A 10,022-nucleotide genomic window follows, 5' to 3' on the forward strand; every position below is an offset into this window, starting at 1 on the left:
AGGGGCCAGTGTGACACTGCGGAGCCTCGTGGGACTGAGAGGACCAGAGTGACACTGTGTATGACATGGCACCACAGAGCCAAGGGGCCACTGTGACACTGTGGGGCTGCACGGAAGCAAGGAGTCCATTGTGACAGTCTGGGTCCTGGTGGAACCACAGAGGCTACTGTGAGGCACCAGGGCCTTGTGGAACCAAGGGGCCATTGTGCCACTGCAGAACCAAGGAGAGCCTTGTGAGAGCCTGGGGCCCACTGGAATCAAGGGGCCAATTTTCCATTGCAAGGACTCTTGGAACTGAGGGAACAATTGTGACACTGTTGTGCCCCATGGAACCAAGGGTCCCTGGTGACACTGAAGGATCTTGGGTAACCAGGGCTCCATTGTGACCCTGCAGCACCAAGGAATTCATGGTGGCACTCGGAGCCCTCATGGAACCAAGAGGCCACAGTGACACTACAGGGCCTTGTGGAACCATGCAGAGCATTGTGACAGAGCAGGACCTCGTGTAATGATGGGGCCATGGTGACACTGCAGGGCCCATGGAACCAAGGGGCCAGTGCTGCTCCTCAGGGACCCCTGGAATGAAGGAAACATATTTGGCACTGTGGTGCCCCTTGGGACCAAGAGACCATTGTGACACTGTGGAAGAAGGAGAGCATTGCTGCATTGAGAGACCTCATGGAACCAAGGATCCACTGTGACACTACAGGGGCTTGGGGGATCAAGGTGCCATTGTGAAACTCTGAGGCCCAAGGATCAAAGGGACTTTGTGACACCAAGGGCTCCCATGGAACCAGAGGGACACTGTGACACTGGGAGGCCTCATGGAATCATGGAGACCATTGTGACACTCTAGGGCCTCATGGAACGGTGGTGACACCAAGTAGGCTGGGAGTGTTGATCTGCTGGAGGGTAGAAGGGATCTGCACAAGGACCTGGACAGGCTGGATCCAAAGCCCAAATCCAACAAGGTGAGGTTTTACAAGATGAAATGTTGGGACCTGCACTTTGGCCACAAGAACCCCTACAGGGCTACAGGCTGGGGACAGAGTGGCTGGACTGGGGCCAGGCAGAAAGGGACCTGGGGACACTGATGGACAGCAGGCTGGACATGAGCCAGCAGTGTGCCCAGGTGGCCAAGAAGGCCAATGGCACCTGGCTTGGATCAGGAATGGTGTGGCCAGCAGAAGCAGGGCAGTGATTCTTCATCTGTACTCAGCACTGCTGACACTGGACCTTGAGTCCTGTGTCCAGTTCCTGGCCTCCCTAGTTTAGGAAGGACATGGAGGGGGTGGAGTGTGTCCAGAGAAGGGCAAGAATCCTGGTGAGGGGTCTAGAAGAGAAGTGCTGTGAGGAGTGGTTTAGGGAGCTGGGGTGGTTTATCCTGGAGAAGAAAGGGCTCAGGGGAGACAAGGTGGTGTCAGGGCACAGGAGAGATGTGATGATCTCCAGGGTCTTATCCAACCTTGCTGATTCTGTGATTCTCTGAAACCCCCCCTGGAGCAGTTGCAGGATGAGCCCTGGGCCTCCTCTTCACAAGGTCCAGCAGCCCAGGTCCCTCAGCTTCTCCACACAGACCCCAAAGCCCATCCTGTCAGTCCTGCAGAGCCTCTCCAGCCCCTCCTCATTCCCCACAACAGGGAGCCCCACACCCAGACACAGCAGCCCAGATGTGCACCCTGGCCTGTGGTGCCTCTGGCAAGCGAGCATCACGAGGCACTGCAGGACTCTGCAGACAATTCCTGAAGCACTTGGAGGATGATCCTGCTCCCCAAGGGACGTTCCCATGGTGCCAACTCAGGAACTGAAATGGGGAGTGGGACCAGAGAGGAAAGGGCAAACAAGGATTTGCTGTTTACAGGGGAGGGGACAGGAATGGGCAAGAGGAAGAAATCTGGAGCAGGAAGGAGTAAAGAAAGCAAAGGTGAAGCCAAGGCAATTCTCAGGGCTGTCTGGGGATGGCTGCCAGGCAGCCCTGGCTCTGTGCAACAACATTTGCAGTGGGACAGGAAACTCACAGCTCATGGGAACAAACTTTCTGGCTGACTTCAGAGGCCACAACAAAGCTGAGTGGTTTCCCTGCTGTCCCCCAGCCCTTGCTGGCCCCAGGGGCTGATGGCATTTGTGCTCACTCAGCTCCATGTCCCCACAGCAGCACCATGGGGGTGCTGAGCCTGCTGTGTGCAATGCAAACAGGGGCTCCTGAGCCAGTGCTGCCGTGTGTGTGCCTGCAAGGATGCAGCTCCTGTGTGAGCTGGGGGAGAGGCCAGGGCTGCAGAGGGGGGATGTTGTTGGCAGGTGCATGAGGACGCTCTGGGACGCTGCCCTGGGGTGTCCAGCACAGTGGGGATGGATCAGCCTCTGCTCTGCTGCTCCTTGCCAGGGTGTCCCCCTTGCAGGGAGCTTGCAGAGCACCAGCCATGCTGTTTGCCCCCAGCCTGCCCACAGCCAGCCTGGGGCTGCTCCCGGGGCTTTTCTGTGCTCAGCATTGGGCTGGCCAAGTGTTGTGGAGAGAGCGTGGCCAAGGAGCCTGGAGCCCCCAGGCCCTGGCCTGAGGCGTCAGCGCTGCCCCAGCAGTGCCCATGGCCTGTCCCTGCTGCAGCCCCGGCACTGCCACCCCCAGAGCTGTGCCCGACCCCAAGAGCACTCAGGCCCTGCAGCAACACGAGGGCCAGGAGGGCAGCGGGGCAGTGGCACGGGAGCAGCACTGGCAACACCAAGTGCTGCTGCTGCTGCTGGGCACAGCTGCTGTGCCAGCACTGATCTGCCCCAGCTCTGCACACAGACGTTGCAGCTGCAGCTCCAGAGAAGGGAAGAAAAGGGGCATTTCTGGAGAAATATTTGCTGGGAGAATCTTTATTTTATTTTATTTAAAGTTACCAAGAGCACAGCCCCTCATTGGCACAGTGTCTGGGTCACAGAAAAGATGGAGAAAATCAAAAGGAAATACAGCACAAATAATGACATTTCTTTGTGGACAATATTGAAAAGCTAAAACAAAGGAAAGGAAAGAACAAACCAACAAGCAAACTAACAAGAAGAATCAAAGGTGACTTTTATTACAAGTGATTTTCAGAAATTGGCCAGCAGTTTACTCTTTCTGAAACCATCTAGTGTTCAGTCTCCACACTGCAGCCTTGAGCTCCTGATTCCTCAGGCTGTAAATGAGAGGGTTCAGGGTTGGAGGCACTACTGAGTACAGAACAGACAGGGCCAGATCGAGAGATGGGGATGAGATGGAGGGGGGCTTCAGGTAGGCAAACACTGCAGTGCTTAGGAACAGAGAGACCACAGCCAGGTGAGGGAGGCAGGTGGAAAAGGCTTTGTGCCGTCCCTGCTCAGAGGGGATCCTCAGTACAGCCCTGAAGATCTGCACATAGGAGAATACAATGAACACAAAACAGCCAAATAGCAAACAGACACTAACAGCAATGAGCCCAATTTCCCTGAGATAAGATTTGGAGCAGGAGAGCTTGAGGATGGGTGGGATTTCACAGAAGAACTGGCTTAGGGCATTTCCATGGCACAGGGGCAGGGAAAATGTATTGGCTGTGTGCATGAGAGCATTGAGAAAGGCACTGGCCCAGGCAGCTGCTGCCATGTGGGCACAAGCTCTGCTGCCCAGGAGGGTCCCGTAGTGCAGGGGTTTGCAGATGGACACGTAGCGGTCGTAGCACATGATGGTCAGGAGGAAATACTCTGCACCAATGAAGAACAGAAAGAAAAAGAGCTGAGCAGCACAGCCTACATAGGTGATGTGTCTGGTGTCCCAGAGGGAATTGTGCATGGCTTTGGGGACAGTGGTGCAGATGCAGCCCAGGTCAGTGAGGGCCAGGTTGAGCAGGAAGAAGAACATGGGGGTGTGCAGGTGGTGGCTGCAGGCTACGGCGCTGATGATGAGGCCGTTGGCCAGGAGGGCAGCCAGGGAGATGGCCAGGAAGAGGCAGAAGTGCAGGAGCTGCAGCTGCCGCGTGTCTGCCAATGGCAGCAGGAGGAAGTGGCTGATGGAGCTGCTGTTGGACATTTCCTGTGTCTTGCCATGGAGATCTGTAAGAAAGGTAATGATGGAATAGTTCAGTTTGGAGAGGACTTGAAATATCCCAGCCCAGCTTGGTGGCACTTTCCCCCCACTGCCTGCCCAGGGCTCTGGTGCCTGGAGCTGTCCCTGCCAGCAGCTGCTTCCCTGTGCCCAGGGCTGAGCCCTGTCAGTGCTGCCAGAGCCCAGCCCAGCCCTGGGGGCTCAGCTCTGCCCTGCACACCCCTCCCAGCACAGGGCACTGCCCAGGGTCAGCTCTGCCTCTGCAGGCTCTGATGGCAACATCATAATAACCCTGAGGAGGCTGGAAAAGCGACACTGATGCTGCCTGTATGGGGCCCAGTGCTGATTTCTTTCTTTGCCTGGTTTATTGAGATCTAAGAGAATTTTAAAATTTTTTTCTCAACCTGAACTGAGAGATGAATATCATTGTGCAATCTCCCAGCAATGCAGCCCAGTGCAGTAGATTAATAAAGCAGGACTTTCCCTTTTATGTAGCCCCTGCCTCACTGTGCTCCCCATATAATCTCCTTGGAAATGTTCTGCAGTCAAATGTCATGCTGAGAGCAGCCCTGCACTATCCTCACCTCACAAGGAGAACACTTCCAAGCCTTACCAGCTGTCTCCTTCCACCCAGACCTTGTCCCCCAGTGCTGGGAGCAGCTCCCAGGGCTGGCTGAGAGCTGTCCCTGGCAGGCAGCAGAGTCCCTGCCCCAGCACAGCGCCCTGGGCTGCAGGACCCTGCTCTGCACCACAGCCCTGGGCACCCCTGGCTGCTCTACACAAGAGATCATCAGAGAATGTACTCACACAGTCTGCAGGCATTGGGATGTTCCAGCTTTAGGAGATGACTGCAGGAGCTGCAGCTGCATTGTCCTGCAGCCAGAGGCTTCCTGTGTCAAGGGCTGGGAGTGATTCTGCCCCAGGCACTTCTGAGCATCTTCCCAGCCCTGACTGATTGAAGCTCTCTGTGCCTCTGTGCTGTGCCCGGGGTGGCTGCAGGCAGTGCCCCAGCCCTGCTGGGCTGGGAGAAGAGCTGCTCATCAAGAGAAATGTGTTTTTGAAGCTCTTCTTGGTTGCCAGGATCACATTCTGAGCCACGAGCCCAGCCCAGCTCATCAGCACAGACACAGCACAAGCACTTTAATGACCCTCTTGGGGATTGGGGCTGAGTCTCTGAGCATCAGTCCCTGAGTGGGAGCTGAAGAAACCTCTCAAGAACTCCAAGTCACAATCAAACTCCAAAGTTTCCTAAAGTTTTAATGGTTCCCTCTGAGGGACACAACAGAGAAAGTGTCCCCAGGTTCCAGTCAGAGCAGGAAATTGGAGGCAGAGATGACAGGTGGGGACAAAGAGAAGCCAAGTCTTGGTGCCCTGGAGCACAGCAGGGTCTGTGCCACCAAGGGCTGGCAGGAGACACCTTGTCCTGAGCCACTGGGGCCTCCTGGCACAGCCCCAGCAAGGCTGGCCACTGTCACCCCTTGTCCTGCCCTCAGCATCCCCCCACATCCCAGTGGCCTCAGGGATGTGCTGGGACGAGTCCCTGGGGATCCTTGGTCAGGAATGGCCCTGGGGGCTCCTTCATGCTCCCAGGGACTGCAGGTTTTTCAGAGGACTTTGGGTTTTGCTTTTGCCTTCGAGTCTCTGAGAGCTTTGTGCAATGATGGCCTCCAGTTATCAGCTTTAATTAGTCTCTTGAGAGCCTTTGTCAGTAACAACACTCAGCGGGGCTGATTAATGCTTCAAGATACTTCAGTTTTTTTAAGGTATTTGGAGGTTCCCTTTTGACACCAACTCTTCTAGTAGTTTAAGCAATCATGGCCCCAATTATCTACTTTAATTAGTCCCTTGAGAGCTTTGTATTGACACTCAGTGGGTCTCATTAATACATTGAGATACTCAAGGTTTTCAAAGGTATTTTGGATTTTCCTTTCCTCTCTGACTCTCTGAGAGGGTTTTGAGCGATCCTGGCATCCAGTTCTTTCCTCCAGGGAGTCCATGAGGAGCCTGTGTTGGGGATGGACCTCTGTGAGACCCATTAATGCTTTGAGACACTTTGGGTTTTTCTTCAGACTTGGACTCCTGGAAATGTTTGTGCAATCTCCTCTCAGGCCCTGCGGTTCAAGGGCTCAGCACCAAATGCACCACGGGGCTGATTGGGATCAAGCTCATCACGACAAACCATGGCTCTGCCTTGATTTCCCTCTGGTCCAGTTTATTCATTAGGAATATTTTGAAATCTAGTTATGGAGAAATATTTCCAAGTGATTCTAAGAAATACACGTTCCAATTTTGAAGAGTGTATTTCATTGCTATTCTCTTTAGAGCAGAGGTGATTCCAGCATTCTGTGATTGATATTGATGCAGGGTCTCTCCTCAGGTCTGGCCTGCTCAGAGAAGCTGTGCCTTGAGGTCTGACCCAGTGTGGACAACCTTGCTGCACATTCCCCAACTCCATCCTGTCTGTCCTCACTCACCTGGGACCTGCTTTGCTTGGAGAACTGGCTGCACACAGGCCAAAAGGAGTGTTCCCTCCCCCCCCCTTTTTTTTTTCTGTTTTGAAGCAATCTACAACTCCTTAATATCCCCATTGAAAACAGACACCTTCTATTAGTGTGTGCTAAAGCCAAGGTGCCACCAAGCAGCTTCCCCTTCCCCAAGGCAGAACCCTGCAAGAAATGTTTGAGTCCTTTGGACTCCTTGGTTCCCTGAGGCCTTGCAGTGTCACAAAGGCCCCTTGGTTCTGCACTGTCACAATGGAGATTTGGGCCCATGGGGTCCCACAGTGTCACAATGCTTTTTTTTGGTTCCATGAGGCCATGTTCTATCACAGTGGATTTTTGGCTCCTCGAGGTTCCATACTCTCAACAATGGTCTCTGTAGTTCCAGAGTGTCACAATGGACTCTTGGTTCCAGGTGGCCCCACAGTGTCACCGTGGTCTCCTTGGTTCCACAAGGCCGTGCAGTGTCACAATGGCTCACAGGTTCCATGAGGCCCCACAATGTCACAGTGGACCCTTGGTCCCATGAGTTTCCCCAGTGTCACAATGGTTCCTTGGCTCCACGTGGCCCAGGTGTCTCACAATGGACTCTTGGTTCCGTGGGGCCCCGCAGTGTCACAGGGGTTTCCTTGGTTCTGTAGGGTCACAATGGACACTGCAGCGCCCCCTGCTGGCCGGGAGGACCTGGCACTGTGCGAGCATCTCCTGGTGGCCGACCCCTGCAACTGTGAGTGGCTTGTATTGGTTTGTGCTGGGATGGGGTGCTGGGGTGTTACTGATTTGTACTGGGTTCCACTGGGAAAGGGAGCAGGGCTGTATGAGTGCCCCCTGCTGGCTGGGAGGACCTACTGGCCGACTGTGGTTTATACTGGTTTGTACTGGGATGGGGTGCTGGGGGTGACTGGATTGTAGTGGTTTGTACCGGGTTATACAGAGATATTCTGGATTTTACTGGGTTAAACTGGGGTGTCCTGGGTCATACTGGGAGGGAGCTTGGGGATGCTTGGCACTCCACTGGGAGCAACTTCTGGGGATGCTGGCCTTACTGGTTTATACTGGGATGGAACTTGGGACCTACTGGGAGTGACTTCAGGTTGTGCTTACTGGTTTCTACTGGGAGCTGCTGCCACAGGTCTCAGGAGCTTGGGAGTGACTCAAATGATTACTGGTTTATACTGGTGCCTTCCCAGTCCACACCTGGGAACACTGGTAGGCACTTGTGGCCAGGCAGGACCTCAAGGCCAAGCTGGCCTTCACCAGGGCCTTGCTGAGCCACAGCTTCTCCAACTTCTTGGCCTGGCAACACTGCCTGTGGCTGCTGATGCCCACCAGGAACTACAGCAAGGGCACTGCCCCCTGGAAGGCTGAAGGAAGGTGAGGGATTCCTCAAAAAAAACTCCCCCAATTTTGCGAGAACCCCTAAAATTTTCCAGCCTGTCCCTCGCCTAAAGTGGGAGCTGGTTGGGTTGAATTGGCAGACCCGGTTTCCCTAAATCCCTATTGACTTCAATGAGGAGATCTGGTTTTCCTAAATCCCCACTGACTTTAATGGGTAGACCCCAACTCCTGGATACCTGGATGCCCCCAGTGAGATATGGGAATTTTCCCCCTCTGTCCCCCTGAGATTTTGAGGTGCCTCCTTTGCCCACCCCAGAGCTGGAGCTGCTGCAGAATACCATCTTCACCAACCCCATGCAACAAAGCACCTGGCTGTACCTGCCCTGCATCCTCTCCTGAGGTAACTCAGGGCTCCCGTCCACCCCTGATGTCCTCACCTGGAATTTTGGGTACCCCCTGAATGTTGGGGTGTCCCCCGACAGCTCCGCAGCTGCCAAGGGTCACCTGTGTCCACGTGGACTGGGAGGACGGTGGCCATCATCTTCTGGCCTGTCAGGGTGAGTCGGGGAACTTGGGTGCCTCAAAAATAACCTGGAGATCCCCCAAAATTATCTGTGTACATCTGGATACTGCCCAAAATCACCTAGGTACCCCCAGAAATCATCTGGATGTGCCTGGGTGTCTTGGTTTAATTTTGACTTTCCCGGCCAATGGACCAAATTAATGTCTTGAATTTGAGTTGCCAATTTGAATAAACTTATTTTTCTTGTTGTGAGACAGAACCAGGAGCAAAAGAGCAAGGCAGGCCTAAAACTTGAGAGAGTATAAAAGAAAATTTATTAACTACACAAACAAAAAGAGAGGAAAAAAAAAATAAAAAAAATTCAGAGTAAGATTTTTTAGATCACTCCTTCCCTCCCTCTCCCAATCTTCATAACAAAACAAACATATAACAAATACTTCGGTCAGTGCCCAATTTAGTCTTTCTCAGTTCACTTCTGGAGAGAGAAGCTTCTTCTTGTTGAAGTTGTAGGGATTTTTTCCCACAAGAAGGAAAAAGACAGTTCTCTTGTGGTTTTATCTTTCACGATTTGCATCCGCCCAGGAACCTGCAACCGTGACGCTCCTCCCACCTCTACAACCGTCCCAAAGTTGTAGATGTGGGCCATGTCTGTCTCATGGGGTATTACTTTTAAGAATGAAATGTTCAACTGCAAAGATTCTCTCTGTCTCCTTTTTCTCTGCTCAGGCTTCATCTTCAGAAAACCAAAATCCCCTTCTTTTCTCAGGACAGAAATTCTCAACACAGGTGCTCTTTAGTCAAATCATCTATTAAATGGAACATTTTCATCCCCCCATGTCTCTTTCCATGGTTTATAGGAATATTCAGTACATCAGTTCATTCCTACAATTTCACAAAAAGATTTTCAGCCATTTCAGCATCTTCTCATTCTCTTTCCATCTTAAAAACTTAGCTCTTACATCACTGACTTCAGAAATCTTCTTATTCCCTTTCATATTCAAAGGAAAGGCTGGAGGCTTTGCAAATCTTATCTGAACACTAAAGAGTTAAAGTTTAACACAACTACAAAAGTTGGGCCAGGCTCAGGCCGTGCTGGGGGGTGGCTGAGGTGTCAATCAGCCTTTCTGGGGCTGGGCTGCAGCCCCACACTGCTCATGGCCACCCGGGCAGGCCCGGCCCGGCCGGCAGCAGCAAGAGTCGGCCTCCCCCCACGCCAGAGCCTCAGGCCCATGGAGGAGGAAGCTGTGAAGGTCTTAGCACACAACTTTTTCTCCCCCCGGCCATCGGGTCCCCCTCGTTGGCAAACGGGGCCCAAGCGGCCTCCCGAGCCTCCCCCCCCCCGCATGGGGGAGGGAGAAGCTCGGGTTGGTGTTACCTGCTCAGCCGCCGGAAGACAAAAAGAGTCAGTTCCAGACCACCCCCCTCAAAATGTGTGTTCACGGAGCGAACCAACCCCCTCTAATTGGCTGTTGCAGGTATCCCAACCCCCATAGAGGAAACTCCTTTAGGAAGAATCTCCCCTGAGTCTCCTCTTCCTAAGTCAACCCACCACATTGGGTTCCCCCTGGACACCTGGATCACCAAAAACAACTGGGACCCTCAAAACGAGTGTCTCAAACATCCT

This window comes from Sturnus vulgaris, unplaced genomic scaffold (genome assembly GCF_052056855.1).
Source record: "Sturnus vulgaris isolate bStuVul1 unplaced genomic scaffold, bStuVul1.hap1 Scaffold_180, whole genome shotgun sequence".
Taxonomy (NCBI): Eukaryota; Metazoa; Chordata; class Aves; order Passeriformes; family Sturnidae; genus Sturnus; species Sturnus vulgaris.